Source organism: Cyprinus carpio, chromosome A5 (genome assembly GCF_018340385.1).
Source record: "Cyprinus carpio isolate SPL01 chromosome A5, ASM1834038v1, whole genome shotgun sequence".
NCBI lineage: Eukaryota > Metazoa > Chordata > Actinopteri > Cypriniformes > Cyprinidae > Cyprinus > Cyprinus carpio.
Window position 1 is genome coordinate 477561 of NC_056576.1, and position 23332 is coordinate 500892.

At 38.0% G+C, this 23332-nt stretch overlaps 1 pseudogene; it reads right to left on the minus strand.

Annotated features, from left to right (window-relative positions):
* Positions 1-3533: 3533 nt before the first annotated feature.
* Positions 3534-23332, minus strand: part of LOC109060181 — a 34061-nt pseudogene continuing 14262 nt past the window's right edge.

Consider the following 23332-nt stretch of genomic DNA (forward strand, 5'->3'; position numbering starts at 1 on the left):
TAAATTAAATTATGTTCTTTTTAATTTTCTATTTATCAGCTACTCCTAAAAATATTTTAATATTAATATAATTTTTTAGTGTGTGCAAAAATGATTAATAAGACAACCCATTTCTTACAGTGCCAAATCAACATATTTGGTTTGTCTTTCCTACAGCCTCAAGCCTGCAGTAAAACCCTCTGACGTCATGTGTGCAGGGAGGTTTAGCCTGTAGTTACCTAACGTCGCACAAACCATGCCATACTATACTGGCAGAGCACAGATGCCACCCTATGATGTCAGAATACTATACCAAAAAGGCCCTTATACCACTCAAAACCCCAGTACTTTAAGTACTTTGGTCAAGTAAAATGTAGCAAACATGACAAGGAAAACAATAAAGATTGAAAGAAATTAAAGTTTATTCCCCCTAATAACCACTACAGTACATCATCTCTCACAAAAAAATGTTCAAAGTGCAATATATCATGCAAAACTACAGCAAATTTGCAGTACAAAGGACAAAATTACTGCATACTTAATAGGCGATTACACTGGTGGAAGAATGAGGAGCGAAGCACTCACACAACTTTTTTTTGAACCGCATTGCTAATTCCACAAAAGAGGCCCAATATCCAACTAGAGGAAAGTCAATGGATGATTGGAAACAGACCAGTGTAACATTCTGAAAAAAAAAGCCACTATCACAATCTCTCCCAAGCAAATAGCTTGAATCTACAGCATTTTAATATTGATCCTCAATGCATAACTTTGGTTATCACTTCATACTGAATAGCATAAAATCTTTCCTCGCTCCTTTGGAAAAGGGAAAACCCCTAAAAACTTGGCAACGCTAACAGCTTTTATGAGTTTGCAATGTCTTCCTCATTAATTAAAAATAGAAATAATGCCACGGAATCAATGATACGTTTCTATTTTCTCTCTAATACAACAATAAAATTTAGGAGTGTACAAACAAGAAAATGTCTGCCAGCTTGTAAAATGTGCCCATGTAACCCAATGGCCTCTGCCTTAACTGGCAACATTATCAAATGGGAGTCACCACAGAACCTGCCTCCAGTGCTTCTGGGTAAGAGGCACTTGATGTTGATGACACAAGACAATGCAGGCAACCAATAACATTTAATCTGTAATTTCTGACTCCAGACTTTACCTCAATATGGCATCAGACACAAAATGGCTTCAGCGAGGAAGCGGGTTTGGGGCACATTTAAGAAGGATGCAAGTAACGGTTCATGACACTAAACAGCTGCTTTTCTGGCTTATTTCTTTCTTCTCCTCTCAGTTTTTATATTCAGGGGCCCAGAAGAAAGATTAAATAGTGTTGATACTCTTCAGTCACCAAAATCATTCAGGCAAACCATCTACTAAAGGACAGGAAAACGGATTCAAGTCCTGACTTTTAGATGCAAGTACCATGAACTCCCCGAAATTCTTCCTGTTATATGGCCAACGTACCATATTTTAAAAGTACAGTGTATTGCTCTGTGTGTGTAGAGGTGGAGACCGTGTGTATACTATGAGTCCTGCTCATGTTTTTAACATCAAAGTGCACACCGGTTCTCTGAAAGGGTATTGTGTTTCACAAATAGTTCAACAGTAATGGTGTAGCCGCTGTGCAAGGCAACCTGCTCACTCGCACACACTCACAAACTTCACATTTCCTTTGTTCAAACTTGAATGTGGTAGCATAGATGCGTGTACAAAAATCAATTTAAAAAATATATGGAAAAGTATGCTGCATAATAAATTTCAGTACTTCAACTCAATCTTTAATTGGCCAACTGATTGGTAAATAAAGGCCTACTGACACTTAAACATGAACAAATGTCATAAAAGAGCTGGATTGGTGCATTTATCAAAGCTTTTGTGATCACATAAACTGGTAATGGCAAGTGTCAAAGAAACCAACACACAAAGGAAAATCTCACGTCAAGAAATATTTCTGGGACTTGCCAAATATCAAATAAAATCTATAAAATCAAAATTAAGAAACAATTATTTGCATTTTCTTCATATGTTAAGAAATGATTCCTTTTTTTTTCCCCCCACTTGATTTTTGAATTTAAATAATGTCGCTTCTTTTTACTATATTGAAAAATTTATATATTATTGATTTATAAATTCTAATATCTGTTGTATGGCTTTTTATTTTATACCAATTTAAAAAATTTTGTATAATTGTAATACAGTATTTTTATAGCACTGCATTCATCAGAATCTAAAGGGAATCATGATTGTGGGTAATGGGAATTAAAGAAATAAAAGTAAAATGATAATAAAAATATAATTCCAGTTCCTAAATACAAAATATAATTTCTTATTTTTTCTCTTTTGATTCAGGGGCAAAATGTAACCTGGATATGCTTTATATGAGATTTTCCCATACAGATACACACACTCCGAGGTGAACAGCTGTTGACTTATAAGTGTTATCTTATCTTGTTTCAGAGCATTCTTCAGTTCTGCTTCTGTATAGATTTGGTTCAAAAGGCCAATCTGCCTTACTTTGATTTCATTATGGAAAACTGACAGCAAGTACAAACAGGACAACGAGTTAGAACAGTAGAGCCATAACATGTAACAAATAACAGTCGTTCTTTACCTGGGTAAATGACTGATTTATATCCCATTTGGAAACACAGAGAAGCTGCTCTGGCTAGAGAAACTACAGTGGAGGAGCTCCTGTTGATATTAAAATCTTTACAGTACATGTATGTGCTATTAGAGACTGTAACAGTAATAGTAACCCAAACATTACCCAAAAGCCCTACTGCTATTTTGACAGCAACATGGACAGTCACATTCATAAGAATAGCAACTGCATGTATGAACATTTCAGTGGAAGGGAACAGCAGCTTGAAGTCGCCTCTGATTTTCTTTCATCACCCTCATCAAGTATCCGAAAGAAGAATCCCAAACAGATCTCCTCTTTCCCCATGAGTCTCCACACACTCTGCGCTGTGTGCAAAACACTAAAGTGCTGCCCAGTCCTCCGTTTCGTTATCTGCCTGGCTTATGAACAGTACTGTACTGGTATGAGGTATTAGTTTGAAACCTGTGAGTGAATCATCAGTGCTCTGTGAATGATAAAAAAAGTCCATCAGCACACAAAGAACTTTTCTAATCACTGCAAAGAGTCCATGTCCTTTGACCATCCAGCCAGGAAGCGAGAACACAGCAGGGTGTATGATTTGAAAACCCTTTTCAAATGTGTGACCATGTCTGAAGGAATCTGTGACTCATACAGGGCCACAAATAAGGTGATTTATGGTGCGAATAAATGGGTGGGACTGATGGAAACCTTACACAATAGTCTAATTGATGCTTTCAAGTAATGACCTCTGGGATGGCGAGTGCTTATTTTGCTTCAGAAACAGCAGAGGGAAGAGAAGTGAAAAACCTTGTGAACTGTTCATCAGTCAGTGCAATACACATCCATTCGGTTTCCATGCAATGAAGCCTGTCCAGAAGATTGTGGAATACCTATTCATTGAATGTTATGCTTATATATTTATAACACAAAGAAATTTTTTTGTAGAACATACTCTTCCACTCACATTCACTGTTCTTTGAATGGCCGATGTTCTCAAGTGGCTGAAATGTTTAAAAAACATAAATATAAATATCTCAGAGTAACATTGTTGCAGAACTACAGGTGAAGCTGGATCTCCTGCTGTCAGCTCTTGGGCTCTTCAGGTCCTGCTTCACCTTGGTTGAAGACCTTCATGTTCGTGGAGGTTGAGGAGATGGAAGAGGGCCAAGGTCTGGCCCATTTCCGGGCTCTGAGTGAATTCTCGGGTTCTGGGGACAAAGAGAGCATGAGAAGGTCCCTGCATCAGAGGAGCACGCCGAGCACAGGTCTTCAGACGAGAAGGTTAGGCTGCCCAGTGATTTGGCGATTGAGTTGTGGAGCGCTTCAGTCGGAGAAGGTACAGTAAGTCCTGCAAGTCGCATCCGGGCTTCGATTTCTTGCGTACGTTGACGCAACAAGGCCCGGTTTGCCACGGACACTGCGGAGGCTGTCGCTGATGGAGGACTGCGGGTGAGCGTGGAGCCATGCGGGGACCGAGACTGGCGTCAAACCACCCGAGCCGAGGACTGCTAACAAGGCCTCATTCGTTCAGTGTGCACTGCCACTTCTGTATCGTAGTGAGATCTGCCCGTGTTCCAATGGGCCTGTTTGAGAGTGCCGGTTGAATCAACTGGAATTGTTCATTGCATCCTCAGATTTGCTTGAACCAAGCTCCCTGTTTGCTCATTTGCACGTGCACGCTCCTGAAAGAGACCGGAAAGTTTTTCCAAGCGCTCTTTTCGGCGGCGAACAAGGCCGGAGCGTTGCAGCTGTACCCGACCTCTCTTGTTTGTTGTGGAGAACAAGACGCCTCCGCCTTCATCCAAAACCCTTTATCTCTTTTTCGTTCCCTGAGTAGAGCAGAGGAACCCTGTGCACCAATTTCTTTCTGTTCAGAATCTCCCTTCCCCTTTGGCTTCAAACAGTATTGTCCGGTTATCAGTTACTTGGTCAAGAGATTTGCTTTCTGGCTTATCTTTATGCCCTAAGGGCATTGCATTGGCATCAAGGCACAAATCTGAGGCAAGTTTGCCATTCTTGGCTGTCACGGACAAGTTGGCACAGGGTTGTGTCTGAATTGAGATACTGGGCACACTGCTGATGGGGAAAAGGGCAAGGCCTTGTCCCTGTTAGCCTCCAACAAAGCATCCTGAGGGGCTTGGAAACGAAATGACGATCCAGGAGAAATCCTCTGGTTAGAATCCTGCTTTAGATGGGCACAAATTCCTGACAAGAAAAGACAAGGAAAATCAAATGCAATGCAATAATATGTAATGGTGCTGTGACAGAATCATGTGAGATACTCACAGTGAGATTTTGTTGCGTTCTGAGGTGGTTGGTGTTGTTGGAGTTCTCATTGCACAAATGGTTCAAATTTGCAAGCTCAATCCCTGTTTTCATTCGACAACTCCTCACTATCTTGCGCGTCCTCTGTGCATTCCCATCTCCTTTCTTTGCTCCCTCTGCTAATGCCTCCCATTTCAGCCTGCTCTTTCTGAGCCTCCTCCTCATCCTCTTCTTCCACTGTGCTGTGCTGAACTCCAAAACCGTAGACGTAGCTCCTCCCGAGGTTCCGCCCCTCGAGAACAGGTCCTGAGCGGCTGTGCCTTCTCCTGGAACACTGACTGAACTGTGATAAAGGCTGGAAGGCCTTCGCGCCCTCAAAGGTTTCATCATCAAGAAGCTGCATCTTGCTCCACATCTGCAACCTCGATGTAGACGCGATCTACATCCGCCCAGAGGCGGTTGCATGGACTCGGCGGTGGAAGGTTCACTGTCGAGAGGCGGAGTCTGACAGGCGACGGAAGTAGTAGTGGTAGTTTTGCGGGTGGCCGGGGGTCCAGATGTGCTAAGCTAATTTGGAGAGGAGTGGGCGGTAGGCTCACAGCATACAGTAACCCTGGGGTTTGTGGGGTCTGGGGTGACATGATCCACAGTCTCGGATTCACACAGCAAGGGGCAGCTGCTTGCTGGCAATCAGGGTGATCGCAATCAGAATCGGGATGCCCACAGACGGTTATGACGCTGCTTACTGAAGGGAAAAAGTATAGAAAGGGTTTTAAAAAGGATTAAAGGGAAAAGTTCACCCAAAAATTCTAATTCAAATGGGGTCCAACATGGGAAATCCAATTTAGTTTCATTGTATGAAAAAGATACATCCTTTTTTTCCACCTTAGAAATGTGTACGACTAAATAACAGAATTTTTAGATTTGTGGGTGAACTTTTAACTAGAAATACACATACCAAACTAATGTCCAATAATATAGGAAATTTCTCTTATATACCTGGCATCCAGTTATGCCCTCATACTCCGCCAGCTGTCTCATGAAGCTAGCATTGGGACTGGTGATACTGCGCTTCTGTTTGACGAAGTTATACGCTTTTTCCAGAGACCAGCCGTACTCTTTCATGGCATATGCTATTACCGTAGAGGGCCGAGCGGCTTACGCCCATCTTACAGTGAACCAAGCATTTGGACTGATTCTTTCTGCAGAGTACAGAACATGAAGGTGTAAAAATTCACATTGAAAGAGTCAAGTATGTTGCTTATTTTTAAAGAAATCTAAAATAGAGCCTTACTTTGCTTTGACAATGAAGTTGTAGGTCTCGTTCCAGTGAGCCAGTAAGTCTGTGGCCCTCGTCGTCATACACTCGGACATTGTGGTAGCAAAATGTTCCTGGGAAAAAGTTATCTATTTCCCTCGTGACATTTAAGATGTAGCCCACCCTAAAACAGCAATACATTTAGAGATCCCATAAATTACATCTGGAAAACAATTAAAAAACATATGCATGCAAATTTATTCTTATTCCTTACATCAGGTACTAAAAACACACCCTGTTTCTTGCTGTAAAAAGAAACGGCTTTACGAATTTACTCTGAACTTTATCTGAAACAGGAGAAAATGTTGCCCTTTAAGAGGTGATATGATACACACTCACCTTAAACTTTCACCTTTACCTAACATTAACCCATTTAAAAGAAGCAGTATGTTGAGAGAAACAACAGCATGGGAAGAAAACAAGCTGTGGATGTCCAGTAAAGGTAGAAGTAAAACTCACCCAGTTTCCCTGAAGCTCCTCCAGATTTGAAGCATTCCATTCAGAACCCTGAAAGATTAACAAGGGCAAATTACATGCTTTTAGGTAAATTTGCACCTCCATATCTGACAAAAATCATCTGTCCTGCTATAGAACTAACGAGCTTTTTATATATAAAAAAAAATACAATTTCCTTGCTTAAAATTATTTATTTATCTTGGGGTAGGGTGACCTAGGGGAAAGGGACAATGGGAATTGGCAGGTGTGATAAAAGCAGCACTAACCAGATAGAGATGGTCAAAGATGAGCGTGGCTTTGTCCATCTGCCCAAGAATAAGCAGCATCTCATTGTCAATGAACTCTTTGTACTCTTTTAGGTTGCAGTTCATCTGTCGCTCCAGCTCACTACGAATCTAAAGAAAAACAAACATCACTGACTTAATCTCAGTAAATGTTCTGTTTTAAACCCTGTTCACACCTACTATTAAGATCCATCTCAGACAATCTGAACACAAGAGGTCAGCCGAGACACATTGCAGGGTCCTGTGTCTCCCTGTGACCACTTCTGATCAGATTTTGCACTGTCTGCATTTCATGCTGACCTCTTTGGACGTGACATTTTCAAGGTCCTGGCACATCATGATACTCCTGAGTTTAGTTTTTTGATTAAACATTCTGTTCTCTTCCCCCTCTCTGTTGGCCTGAGGAACAGAAACATAACACAACCTAAATCAAGGGTTCAAGAAAGAGCATCATTTAAAGGTGAAGGAACCCATTTTATTTATTTGCTTTATTATTATTATTATTCATAAAGTCAAAATTACATTTATAAAAATAAAGAGATAAAACATGTATTGTTTCATTATAGCTCTACCATTCTTTTTTTCCAAATAAAAAAGAAAAAAAATATATAAAGGATGTATGAAAAAACATACAAAAAAAGCCAGAAAAGAAAAATAGATGCAGATGACCACTGATTATTAAAAATCAAATATTAGATTAAACTGTGACAACATTTAACAAATATGTCTGGCTTTTGTGCATGGTCTCAGTGCATGGTCACAAAAGAATTAAAAAAAATCCATTCCAAAAAACTAATCAAAATGTTCATTTAAATCTGCTGGTGGGTTTCACAAGTGCAAAGGACTCTGGGCTTTCAGGGTTTGCACTCACTTGTTAACAAAGACTGCAGGAGAGTCGGGTCGCAATGTTTCCAGGTCCTGCATGGCATTCCACTCGTTGATGCAGCTCTGTTCGGAGCTGATACAGCTCTCATAGTACCCCATCCATGTGAGTGCCATGCCTCCAGGGAAATAGTTGTACCTTCGTGACACCTCACATGCCTTGTGTAAAATCTGCAGTGCTGACCTAAAAAAGGAAAAGCAGGTTAAAGGTGAGCAAGAAGGAGAGACCTGTACACAGTTTTGTCTCAGTAATGAGTTTAAATGATCATGATGTTATCTTAAAATAGATCAAACTGTATCCCATCTGAGTGAAGTAAACGACATTGGTCAGATCACAATCGTCACTTTAAACCATGGTTTACATCAAATACCATCTGGTGATCTGATATTCACTCTAAAAAAAAACCCATGTTACAGCCACAGTACTTTTGTGAAGGAGTCACTAGATGGCAGTGTGGAGCTCTATTATATTTAAGGATGTCAAACTCCCAAAGCACCTGTGAACATCGTGAAAAACCACAGTCCACTCACATCATTTTCAAACCCCCCGAGGAACTGTTTTTTTTTTTTTTTTTTTTTTTTTACCCAGTAACAAACAAACAAGAGCACAAATTCACCCCAGCCAAGTAGACAAAGGCTCGCGTTGGAAAAAATTATTTAAAGGGATACTCCACCCCAAAATGAAAGTTTTGTTATGAATCACTTACCTTCATGTTGTTCCAAACCGTAAAAGCTTCGTTCGTCTTCGGAAACACAATTTAAGATATTTTGGATGAAAAACCAGTTGGCTTGTGACTGATCGTAACGTTATGAAGCGACGAGATGGTACTGCATACGCTATTCTGTGTCAGCCGCGCTGCACAGATGCGAGGTGTTTTATTGTTCATATCAAATTTAAAGCGTAAATTCACACAAAAAACGTATCCTTGTGTGTCGCGGCTGACACAGAATAGCCTACGGAGTTTCCATTCAGCGGATATTCTCCAAAATGTTGTTACAGTGATGCGGAGTGACACAGAGGAGACAAATTGTTGAGTAAAATCGTTATTTTTGTTTTATTCGCATACAAAAAGTATTCTTGTCGCTTCATAACGTTACGGTTGAATCACGGATGGCAGATGGACGATCTACTCTGATGACGATCTTTTTCAATCCTTTTCTGGACATCTTGACAGTGTAATTCAACTAGGCAGTCAATGGGACAGTCACAAGCCTCACGGTCTTTATTAATTACAAAATTTTCATTTTGGGGTGGAGTAACCCTTTAACTTGTCACTTGATTGGGAGAGATGACTGTAGGATTTATCATAACATGAAATACTGTTAAAATAGCAGTTCTGAGTGATTGTCTGAAGTTTTTTAGAAGCTTTAGGTTAATCACTTAAATTATCACATCAATCATTTAAAAACAGGTTTAACAAGTAAAACTAGAAAAAGGTGACCCAACAAGACCCAATATAGAACATGAAAACAAGTCATTCTATATATTAGCATTTCCACTACAAACTGAAATGTGAGTTTAAATTGCACTAGCTCATTATTTATTGATGCTACTTTCCTCACCCACATGGCCTGGACTGACACTGGCTTGAATGACTGTGTGTGTGCGCGTAGGCAGTAGTCACACTGAAGCCCCTGGAGACATGGGAAGAGAGGTTAAATAAGGCCATCATACATCATTACAACAGAACTACAACCTCTCTAAATAACAATAAAAAATAAGAAATACTTCAATATTATATTGTATAAATATTGTCATTGTCTTCATTTTGCTGTTGACAAATGATTTTAACATAATCCACGTTATCTACATTAGTGCATCAAAATTTGAAGTGTCATCAGACCAGCAGCAGCATTTTCTCTCCATATCCAGAGGGGGCAGTACTCACCCATCACCATCTAAATGAATCTTGGTGTCACTCCACTCCACAATGGCAGCACCATCCCAATAGAGCAGTTCTTACTGTAAATGAAAAAAAAACTCCCCATTATTTGACTTAACGTAATGTCCCTGCGGGAGGTAAAAAAAAAAAACTCTTAAACTTGTCTGTTTGATGATACAACTGTATTTGATTTTTAAGTTACCTGTCTTTGTTGCTGAAGTCCATGCCCAGCAAGATGTTTTCCTCAGTGTCTTGACGGCCATTTGTGTTGTAGACTACCACCCATGTACCATAAGCACACGGTCCGACCACACGCTCTCTAACCGCACTGCCTGTGGATCACAGGTTGATTGACACAAGTTTGGTTTGTGTAAAAACTGGGCCCCACATAAACACATATACAGGCAAAAGCACAATATATTAAACACATATTAACATACGATGAATAGTAGAAACAGATCACCTGAAAATGTTAAAATTTGGTCATTATTCACTCACCCTCATGTCATCTTTCTCTATGTAAGACAACAACAAAGCATTTTGAAGAATCTTTACGCAACTTTTTACCATATGTCTGTCAGGCTCGTCAAACATTGTGCAAATATATATTAACTCTCTTCAAAAAAAAAGCAGTGGTTCTCAGACTTTTTGACTCCAAGGTCCCTCACTGTCAAACAGTATTCAATACCCCTCTCCTATTCACCTAATAATAAAACATTGTGTGTAATATAATTATATATATATATATTAGGATATATATATATATATACAGATAACATAACATACACACATACACACAAGCTGATGACGCACCAGCCGTGAGATGTTTAGCATGACATGCAGCGGCACCGTCTCAGTCTCTGTCCGGCAATGGTGAAATAATTATAATGCTTTAGGTGAGGTACAATTCATATTTCTTCATTAAATAACTGATGAAGCAATTTGAAAAAATTTCAAATTTCACACGGGTTGCGTTTAGGAGCAGTGGGTCTGCAGCAGTGCAGAGATTGTTTCCGCACCGAGTCTATTTTTTGCTGCGCTGAATTAAAGTAACCGCATTGTTTGCGGTAAATATGAACATGCATTGACTCAAAAATGTAGAAATTACACCATAAATGCATATAATTAAAGTATACTGTGTTTCACAGCCAACACATAGGCTATGGTTTTTGTCTATGTTTAAAGGAAAGAACACTTTTAGATAAACAAGGCAATAATTTTAAAAGTTCTTAATGAACAGCAGGATTGCTTGTAATAAACAGATTTAAATGCAAAAGAAAAGGCAGTAGAGCTGACTGTTTCTGTCAATGGTAAGTTTTAATTTAGAATGTTTGTGATAACGTAAAAAAAGTAGTTTAAATGTTTTGCTTTAGAAACTAAATATATAAATCTAAAAGTAAAAAGCATTGAATAACTGATGAAAGATTATATTACTGTACTTTGTAAAAAAGAAACACAATGTTGAAAAAGCATTTTAATGTAACAATGTTTAGATTTAAAATTTTAAAAATGGATAATTGTGGTGTTTGTGTCAAACAGCCATGGATCAGGAGTAGACTCCTGTATGAAAGCACAGTTTGTGCTGCTTCTGTACCACACATGGGACTACATTACACACTGCAAACAGAGTATGTGTGAACCTCACATACAGCTCACAAAATCAGGCTAGCACCGTGTAAGCTATTGTGCAACAATTACATGATTGTAAAAACAAAAATACAGTGCATGATCAAACCTTTAGGTGAGATAAATATCTATTTAAAAAATCCTCTCACAAGAGTCACCTAAGAAAGGAAGTAATTTTCAAAAATAAAATTCAGGCCCTGAATAAATGTCTAAAAAACTCTTGATTGGATCATCACTATAAATAATACTACATGATAAAAAGAAGGCTTTAAAAAGATCGGTATCGGTGATTGGATCGGCAGATACTGCTTTCTATGATCGTCGATCAGCCTCACAAATCCTGATCGGAGCACCCCTAATATATATAAACTCAAATAATGTCAGTTTAATGATGTACAACTTTGTTTTTAGTGTTTTGAGGATCTTAAATACAATTGTGTTAATGTTATTAAATATTATAAATATTTTTGAAATATTTTTACTTAATTTGGGCAACCATGGAAGTGTGGTGATGCCCTCCAGTGGAGGAGGAACAGACTAAAGTCATTGTGTGTGAGGAACAGACTAAAATTTGACATTTTTTATAACCCATGATCCCACCAATCCTCTCAAACTATAAATTTTTTGCCCACCACAGGTCATCATCGATGCTTCGTTACTTTGTTGTTTTGGGATTGGAATGTCATGAGGTTTAGTGAATAGTGACAGAATGTTCTTTTTGAAGATAAATGCAGCTGCATGCACAGTAATCGACACATCACAGGTGATTGACACTAGTATTAATACAGATTTCATCATGGAACCTTCTGAAACAGCAGGTATGACATTTTAACAAGCCTTAATAGAAAAGAAAACAGTCTTCAGGCAACACTTTGACAACGAATCCCATTCAGCCTGACTGCATATAACTTACTGCCAAAATGTTAGTCATTGACAATGTGTGTTCTCTCACCAATTTGATGCGGTCTTCAGAGCGAAGAATGTTGATCATCACCTGTAGATGCTGAGGTAAGTCACCTGTTGAGTGAAACCATCATTACAGTCCAAACAAAACTATGACAAACTACTTTGTTTACATTGACACCAGCGGCGTCTCAAACCCTTAACGAAAATCTATTGAAGAAAAACAACCATAAAAGTAAACAAGATAACTAACGGTGATGTCATATGGGTGAGTATAAAAGTCAAGGTTTATAAGAGAAGCTGAGCCAAGAAGAATGCCTGATGAGTGATTCAAATCAGTCTTTATATGTTGGGTGGGAAGATAACAGTATGCTTTCAATTAACATTTTTATAGCTCTGCTGATTTTACGATATTCCAGAGAACAAAGTGTACACATACACAGAGGTAATGTGGAAAGATACATGAAAAAGGAGTTGTTTCTTATATTTACATATCTCAGATAATCATATTTAAAATAAATGATAAAGCTTGACATGAATAAGTGACTTTTGGCTGCATTGTGATCAGGTGTGTGTAAATAAGTTCTACCCTTTGTGCCAAAGATTTCAATAATTATAAATCTTAATCTAGTCCCTCCCCTTTTAATGCAAGTCAATAAGAGAAACCAAGTCTTGGAAACACAAGATCTTTTTAAATTTCATTCTCCTCCTTTCACATAGACAGACTAACTCCTTTGACCTCTGACTGTGGTGCGTTCCTACACAAACAAAGCTCCTCCTACTTGTGTAAGTTTTGGCAGAATCCATGAAGCTATCATGTAACTGGTGTAGGACGTGTGGGAGGCCAATCAAAGTGTATGAGCAGGTTAAGAAGAGCAAAGCCAAAAATGTGAAAACCATATAAACTCAAAGCTTAAGAGCCAAAGCCTGTCATGTAGACTCAACAAAAACAGCATGACATAGTCTGTGGTTTATTGGCTGCTTTGCATTCAGGACATAAAAGAAAAAAAAAAACAGGGTACATTTTTCCTCCAACAAAACGAGCCCCCTTTGTCTTCTCAGTCTCAATGCAAAGTATTTACATAACTTTACATGCTTATCTGATAAAATTGATCTGTAAGAGAATAGCTAAGGCAGCGCAGGATCTCGGAGCACAGCTTTGATCAGAGCTATATATCATTATAGTTCCCAATTCACTGTGAGTGCCTGGAAAAGAGTGACCAGTACACCAACAACAACAACAACAAAAAACACTTTTTGCTTTGCTGAAAAGGCATTCAAATTTGTAACAATATGAGGATGAGTAAATTAGGACAGAATTTGCATTTCTGGATGAGCTATTAGTTTAATGATTATTCTAAACGACTGAGCACAGTTTGACACACAGTTTTCTCCACCAGTTATGATTTTGGCAGCGATTCATCATTTAATTTCAGGAGTTTTGTCACGATGAGCCAATCCCTGTGACTGTCACTGAAATTTGATGTGGTTAAAATTAAAGTATTCTAGACCTCAGTCTTAAACAAATCTACTCACAAAAATCATTTAAATATAAGGTCAAACACAATTTTATCTCTTTTCAAAATTGCACTCACTTAAACAAGTAATTTTAAACATTTAAACCAATTCAGCATTTTAAAAAATAATTTCTGAAGGATCATGTGACATAGACGCAGAAAATTCAGCTTTGCCATCATAGAAAAAAAATTACATTTTAAAATAGGCTATATTAATCTAGAAAATTGTACTGTAGTAACATTTCACAATATTACTGGTTTTACTGTACCTTACCTTGGTGAGTTTAAAAGGCGAATTCCTACTAAAACACAAAATGATTGTGCCGACCCCGACCGATCTTCTGAAAGGTAGTGTATTTTCATACGTACATTGAACGCATCTCAAAAGATTAAGAAAAATGCAATTCCTCATGATATGACCTTTTTAATTGCCTTTATGCTTTACTTGGACTCTGAAGAACTTTTCCTTTATCTCATTGTTTCATTCAAAAAGACGAGCAGTAGAGGTGCGAATCCACTTGCAAATATTTATGGTGTATCTTGCCTTAGGAAGTTGGACAGTGTTTAATAAATCACCACTGATACTATTTTTGACTTGTCTGGTTGCCGGCACCATGGGAATGCAAATAGAGGTGACTGATGACGTCAAAAACAACAACAACAACAACAACAACATTAGCAGGACCAAAAATAAGATAGAAATCTATGTCATCAACATCTAAAAGCAAGGATATTTAAAGATGTCAGCATGGAGAGAAGATTAGAGCTTTATTTACATTCAAAATGAGTACCAAGGATTGTAGCAAAAAATGTAAGAAGGTCTTATTGAGGAAAAAAAGCTGAGCTTTTCTCACTGTCAGACAACATTTTGTACCTAGACTGTTACAGAGGAAGAGAAACCCTACATCGTCTAGTCTAACACAGACATCCGCAGTTTCGCAGTAGAGACAGCTGACTTCTCCACCTTTTAGTGCTGTGATGCAATTGTACTTTTTACAAATCTTTTAATTCTTGTAATCTAATTCCAGATCTTCTAGACTGTCTGCGTACAGTAAGTCACTTCTAGGAAGTCTTTGTCTTGTTTCTCTTGTGACTGATGGGCAGTTGAGTTATTATTCGTACAATGTAAAAAAAAACTCATGACTTAAGCAAAGCTCCAAGCCCATGTGCCCTGAGGTCAGACAATATGTAAACACAAAACCGCTTGTCAAACCTGCAACAACTCCCTTGTGATAAGCACTACTGATGCGTTCAAACCAGTCAAATCGAAACTTCATGTCCCAACAAGAAGTCAGGGGACAGTATAATATTAGACATCTGACAAAACAGATGCTTGATAATATTAGGGGTTCATAACAGGAAAAAATGTCAGTCTAATTCTGTTGTGATAGTCAGTGCATGCATAAAGCTTGAGGGTTTATTGTGTCTGCATAGTGTTTAGTTTCTCTCATAACAGATTAAGATTTGCCTGGAGCAAATGTACACCCTTCTGTTTAGCAGTAAACATGTCCTTTAAATTAGCATGTTTAATAAATTCAACATTTCACACTATTAGAAAGTGCTGGACGGATGGCGGTTAAGACATCTGTTTTTGTGCATTTATGACATTCCTTAATTGATTGACTAATTAAATGACTCAGATCAATTGCACAAATGCTTGTTTTTCTAGCAGTGGCTTTGTATTGTAGTTAAAATCATAGTCGTACTGTAGTATAAAACTACTGTAGTTAAAAACTGTTCGTGAATTGTGTCCTCCAAACTAAAAACACAATATCGTTATATTTTTTCAATATTTGTTGAGTAAAACAGTTGTCACATTTTATAAGCCGTACATGTATTAATTACAATTTCTGTTGGCCAAAACAATGTTTTTTTTTTATAATCTTTTAACATTTCTGCGGTTCAATGAATAACTGTTGTTTTTCATAACTCGCATAACATACTTGTAACATTTACCTATAATTGGTTGTTTAACTGGCAGATTGTGACAACTTACCCCATATAATGTCAAAACATGCCCCACTATTGGTATGCATGTCTAATATATTTTTAATGTTAAGTATGTGCCTACACAGAAAGTATAACAGCCTCTCTACCTTTATGTTTCTTTCTCGTTTCAACTGTCTCATAAATTAGAGGCTAAATAAAAAAAAAAATTTTTTTTTAAAAAGGTAACACTTTGTTTTGATGGTTCCCTTTAGACATTCTGTTGACTATAAGTAACTTTGCAACCACGTCAACCACTAGTCATTAGAGTATTATTAGACTATCTGTTAACACTTATAAATATGTCAACTTCTTCCTCTAACCCTAACCTAACAGTCTAATACTCTAATGAGAGTTAGTTGACAAGTTACCATATAGTCAACAGAATGTCTAAAGGGGACCATCAAAAAATAAAAGTGTAAGCAAAAAATATTATATTATATTTACATAATAAAAAAATTTAAGGACAAAAAAAAAATTCCTGAGCAAACAGGAAAACTGTTAACTCTGTATTAACATAGCTGCATCATAAACCTCATAAAACCACCAAAAAGCACATAAAACAAAGATGTTCCATGTGCCCTGTCTATAAGAAGTGATGTTCTCACAGTGCCAATGTGCTGAGCTAAATTGCTAATCTGGCTAATCCACACACACACACACACACACACTAGTCTGGGACACGCTTAGCCCAGCACTGAGTCTGTCCATCAGCCGGACAGCATCTGCTGCCAAATTTCTGAATTTCTCTCTCACGACAGACACAGCATGCAGTAAAGTCATTCTTAAAAATGACTATGGTAACCATAATTTCCACCAAACAATAAAACTAAAACAGCAACAACAAATAATTTAAAACTGCAGCAACACATCTGAAGTACAGTACAGTTAATAAAGGTTTGAGGTCCAAATAACATTGCCTGTACTGTGATTAAAATTCAAGTATACTTGCTGACACAAGGCAGAAACACACTAAAGTGTGATGTAAGGAGATGAATTTCATAGAAACCCCTCAAATGCAAACATGGACTCACCTGCATGTTTGTGGTGAGGATGACCTCTCTGACCCTGCGGACAACTGCCCTGCTGCAAAAACAGAGCGGCCCCCTTGACCATCAAGAAACTCTCGCTTAGACTGAAAAAGATAGAGCAAAAGAAAGGGTAGAGAGGAAAAAAATGTGAGAAACGTGGGCAACAATAAAAAAAAAAAACACATGCTATCATTCAATGTAATACCACAAAACCCACAGAGACCTAAAAGTTGTAGATATGGATTTTACTATATATACAGTCGTGGCCAAAAGTTTTGAGAATTACATAAATATTGGAAATTGGAAAAGTTGCTGCTTAAAAGTTTTTATAATAGCAATTTGCATATAACTCCAGAATTAAGTTATGAAGAGTGATCAGATGAATTGCATAGTCCCTTCTTTGCCATGAAAATTAACTTAATCCCAAAAAAAACCTTTCCACTGAATTTCATTGCTGTCATTAAAGGACCTGCTGAGATCATTTTAGTAATCATCTTGTTAACTCAGGTGAGAATGTTGACGAGCACAAGGCTGGAGATCATTATGTCAGGCTGATTGGGGTTAGAATGGCAGACTTGACATGTTAAAAGGAGGGTGATGCTTGAAAACATTGTTCTTCCATTGTTAACCATGGTGACCTGCAAAGAAAACGCGTGAAGCCATCATTGCGTTGCATAAAAATGGCTTCACCAGGCAAGGATATTGTGGCTACTAAGATTGCACCGAAATCAACAATTTATAGGTTCATCAAGAACTTCAAGGAAAGAGGTTCAATTCTTGTAAAGAAGGCTTCGGGGCGTCCAAGAAAGTCCAGCAAGCGCCAGGATCGTCTCCTAAAGAGGATTCAGCTGCGGGATCGGAGTGCCACCAGTGCAGAGCTTGCTCAGGAATGGCAGCAGGCAGGTGTGAGCGCATCTGCACGCACAGTGAGGCGAAGACTTTTGGAAGATGGCCTGGTGTCAAGAAGGGCACCAAAGAAGCCACTTCTCTCCAAAAAAAAACATCAGGGACAGATTGATCTTCTGCAGAAAGTATAGTGAATGGACTGCTGAGGACTGGGCAGCAAAGTCATATTCTCAGATGAAGCCCCTTTCCGATTGTTTTGGGGCATCTGGAAAAAGGCTTGTCCGGAGAAGAAAAGGTGAGCGCTCCCATCAGTCCTGTGTCATGCCAACAGTAAAGCATCCTGACACCATTCATGTGTGGGGTTGCTTCTCATCCAAGGGAATGGGCTCACTCACAATTCTGCCCAAAAACACAGCCTTGAATAAAGAATGGTACCAAAACACCCCTCCAACAGCAACTTCTTCTTCAACAACCCAATAAACAGTTTGGTGAAGAACAATGCATTTTCCAGCACGATGGAGCACAGTGCCATAAGGCAAAAGTGATAACGAAGTGGCTCGGGGACCAGAATGTTGAAATTTTGGGGTCCATGGCCTGGAAACTCCCCAGATCTTAATCCCATTGAGAACTTGTGGTCAATCCTCAAGAGGCGGGTGCACAAACAAAAACCACTAATTCTGACAAACTCCAAGAAGTTATTATGAAAGAATGGGTTGCTATCAGTCAGGATTTGGCCCAGAAGTTGATTGAGAGCATGCCCAGTCGAATTGCAGAGGTCCTGAAAAAGAAGGGCCAACACTGCAAATACTGACTCTTTGCATAAATGTCATGTAATTGTCGATTAAAAGCCTTTTAAAACGTATGAAGTGCTTGTAATTATATTTCAGTACATCACAGAAACAACTGAAACAAAGATCTAAAAGCAGTTTAGCAGCAAACTTTTTGAAAACTAATATTTATGTAATTCTCAAAACTTTTGGCCACGACTGTACATCATGTGACACTGAAGACTGAAGAAATAGCTACTGAAAATTCAGCTTCACAATAATAGAAATAAATTACATTTTAAAATATATTAAAATAAAACAAAATGGTATTTTATATTGTAATAATATTTCACAATATTATAATTTGAATATAAAACTGACAAGACATCACAATATGTTATTATTAAGTCACAATAAAATAAGAGTGAGAGGGTTTCTGATAAATATACAGTAAATATAAACAGTTTATTCAATAAATATACAGTATATGTTTCCATTCTATCAATATAAAATATGAAACATTTTGTGAATGAGCAATGACTGCATATCTCTACATCTCTGGGGTTGAATTTTGCAAGTTAACCCATCTCACCATCACTCACCTGTATGCTCGTGACAGGTGCTTTAGGTCTGTGATTTCAGGTGTTGCAGTAATTAGCCTCACATGCAGTTAAACACATTTATAGAAATGTGAACAACCTGAGGCTCACTATTATTTTAATCCACTGTGGCACAAGTAAATCTAAATGGAAACTCAGTGCTGGGAAAAGACAGGACTATAGCTGGTAAGGTGAGAAATGCTCTCAATATCTTGCAGAGATTACTGAGCTGTCAAGCAAACACTCTTGTCTATTATCAGTCTGTCATAACCGGGCAGGGACGGTTCACATTAATTAGACTGAACGCGGTGTGATTTTCAAATCTTGGCAAAATATTGTCCTATCCCAACAAACCATACATCAATGGAAAGCTTATTTATTCAAAACTGACACTTAAGACTGATTTTGTGGTCCGGGGTCACATATATATGTCAGTGACTTGTCAGATAACTAGTTGTTGACTGTGGCTCCATTCATGCAGCACACATCAAGTCAACACGCTCTCTAAATCACTCTCCTGAATATTTAAAGCAGTCACATCAGTTAAACAATGAAGTTGTCACTCTCTTTTATAAGAGAACTGTTTATAAACAGAACTGTAATTAGGACTGTTCTGATATAGACAAAAATAAAGAAATACATATTGACAGATAGACAGACAGACAGACAGACAGACAGACAGACAGACAGACAGACAGACAGACAGACAGACAGACAGACACACAGACAGACAGACAGATAGACAGATAGACAGATAGATAGATAGATAGATAGATAGATAGATAGATAGATAGATAGATAGATAGCATACACTCAAAAAGATCACGGGTAGGCTATTTAGGAGTGGCTACTCAAAACCATCATGGTCCTAGGGCAGGCAAAATATTTTTTGGGGTAACATTGTTTTCTCGACCTACAGTGGCTATGACCCTTTGCTGACTCAGCCCTCTCATTTTCCTGACTGGACAACTATCACATGATAAGCAACCGGCAACAAAAAAACTCACATTGTATCCCGACCCCCCCCCACCTCACCCTTCTCTTTATTTCTTTCCTACTTCCTCCTCCTCCCTTTCTCTTATTCCCCTCTTCAACTTTCTCACCCTCCCTCCAAAGGCCTCAAGGGTGTCAGCACATCACAGAGGCTTTTGTTTCCATCCTCCTCTCTTTTGTTTCTGCTGCGTTCTCTCTCTCTGTCCGCCCCTCTAAGTGAGTTATGTGAAGGCTGGAAGCAGCTCAGCACCGTTGGACTGATGGATTGAGTAATGACAGCTGAAAATGACGATCCACAAGCCCTGAGTTGAGTTCACTCATCTCAAAGAGTGTAATTATGATGCGAGTAAGAGTTTTGAGAAGAAACCGCTCTAAAACGTCTCTGTCCCCGTTTCACTTGTATGTTTAGAGTCAGACACAGATGGATACATGGTACCTGGTGTAAGATGAACAGCCCTTTGGTAGAAAATCTGGATTGAAAAATGCACCACAAATATAAAGTTGTCAATTTTCTTTCCTGATGAATATAATAAAAAAAAGTATACACTGTGAAAAGTTACATTTTTTTAAAAAAAAAGTATAGTGCAAAACCTGTTAATTGGTTAACTGTAAGAGTTACTTCAGCATGTATGGTGAAAAAACTGTACATGTTTTAACATTGCATTATATGCAATTTTGCTGTAAAAATGTAAAATGTGTGGATTTTAGAAGTTAAAACTATGACCATAGAAAAATAATTCCTTGCATGATACAAAAGATAATATTATTTTATTTAAATAATTGTGTTTCTTTTTATTTTTGTCATCAGTAATGTACATTAGGTTAAGTTTTTTTTTTTTTACTGTATAGCTTAATTTCAATCACTTGGACCAAACAAGCTAAAAAAATCAATTAAAAAAGATCAAGGAATGTATTCCACTGTTTCTAGCAATTTTCATTTATATGCAATGAAGTAATTAAACAGCAACATGTGAAAGATGATGCTAGTGAATCAGTGAATCAGAATTTTGATCCGATTCAAAAAGACAGTTTGAACTGATTCATGAAATTAGTTGAAACTTAACTCAAATACTGTTTTTGCTACTGGAATTTAATTTAACTTTAAACTTTAAAACAATGACAACTGATATACCAATAATGACAATGGCCAGATACAAATGCATTAAAACAGTTGCAATTCTCATTGGCTACGTTTACATGCACCCAAACAATCTGTTTGTAATCGGACTGACGGCTCAATCGGATTGAAAAACATTCATATAAGCACCTTAATCGATCCGATTGGGCTCGATCCGAATGGAGTTTCAATCGGATTGAAGGGGGTGTTTTATTCCTCTTCTAATACGATTGAGAGTGCATGTAAACACTCAATTGGACTGAACCACGAAGCTGAAAGGACTGCGCATGTGCAATGATGCAGAAATAACGTATATAATAAAGTGTGCATGTAAACGTAGCCATCGTGTTGCTTAATATTATACTGAGAGCAATACAGAAAAAAATATCTGCCCACCCAGGGCCAACTTCTGATTAACTCTCACTCACTTTCTCCCAAACGCATTTACACACATATTTTCTCTACAACCCCTCCACAAATGCATAAGCCAAAAATACTTTCCATATCACAGCAAAGTACAGTATCAAACACAAAAACACATGCAGGCCTAACAAGCCCACATTAGTGTTAGTAAATTCATGTGAAGGTCATGACTCATTTGGCACTGCATCATCTCAGTCTGACATATTTGTAAAATGGCCATATGCAGGAATAAAGTGGTACATTGACTCTTACAGTATATAATGCACAAAGTTTGTGCAAATACAAATTGCAAAATCAGACAACTGCATGCCTTTCATTCAGATACAGCATCCACATCACTACCTCTCAGGTAACACTGGCAATTACTCTTACGTAAGAGCAACAAAACTGACAAGATTTTACAGGTCAATGCAAATCTATATGTGACCAACATAAAGAACAAACATGTAAGATCAAAACAGAGGCCTCAGACAAATATGAAGTATGCATGAATGCTGCCAGCTGCTGTAACTGGGTCACAAATTACCTGTAGTCCAGTTTTGTTGTTTCTACTGCTGTACTACAGTTATTACTCAAGAAAATGTCCAGATGATACAGCAGGGTCCACACATTGAGACCACTAATGATCATACTCACTTAAAATTTTAATTGTATTTTTTTATTTACTAATAACAACAACACCAAACAATAGTGACAGTGAGATGTTTTTTCCTTTTGCAATTTTTTTTTTTTTTTTTTTAAAAAAATTTTATTTTTTTTTTCTTGAGCATCAAATCAGCATATTAAAATGATTTCTAAAGGATCATGTGACACTGAAAACTTGAGTTTTGGCTGCTGAAAATATAGCCTTGTCATCACATTAATAAATTATATTGTAAAACGTATTAAAATAGAAAGCAGTTATTTTACTTTTTTTTATATTCACAATATTATTGCTTTTACTGTATATGTGATCAAATCATCAATTAACAACTTTCAGATGATTAATTAATATTTAACAATTTCTTAGGATTTTTTTTTTTTTTTTTTTTTTATAACAGCAGAACTCAAGCTCAAGCACATCAAAATCTTAAAACATTGTTCATTTCCAGTTTTAAAAATCTGAATCCTTGGTTTCCAGACTTCTGGATCTTACTGTACAAGCAACGCATCACAATCAATCAAAGCCGTATATACGGAACTGCAATTTGCATCAGTGCCGATTTCACTTAGGTCTCCTGCACCACTTCATTGATTCACTCACATGTGGTAGATCTGCCTCTGTGTGATGAATGCATTATCCACAAAGTATGGTAGCATCTTCAGCACAACTTCCTGACAGGAGTCCACGACCAGATGCATCCTGCTGCTGGCTGTAGGGAAAATCTCCCTCGCCCTGGTCCACAGCAACACACTTCGGTCAGATCTCCAGTTGCTTACGACAGAGGTAGAAAAACAGCACGCAGAGGAGAGAAGGAGGGCGTCTGCAGCCCCTACCTCGTTTTGACGCTGTCTGAGAGTGTGTGAGCAAGTTCCTACTGACACACTCCCTCCCTCCCTCTCTCTCTCTCTCTCTCTCTCTATGTATGTGTCAGTAAAAATAGAGAGGAGAAAAAAACCTGTTCCCTTCTCTTTGCAGTTACACAGAAAGTGATGAAGCACTGTGTGTGTGCGTGCATGAGATCTCTCCACTGAAATTAGAGCACTCCAAACAGCTCTGACACTGCAAGAATCCCAGCAGGCCACAGAGATCCTGGTGTGTCTCTTGGAGAAATAAAACAGCTTAATTCCAGCAAATCTGACAGAAATGATAAAGGGAAATGGAGGAGGAAAGCAAAAAAGATCCCAGCAGAAAATATAA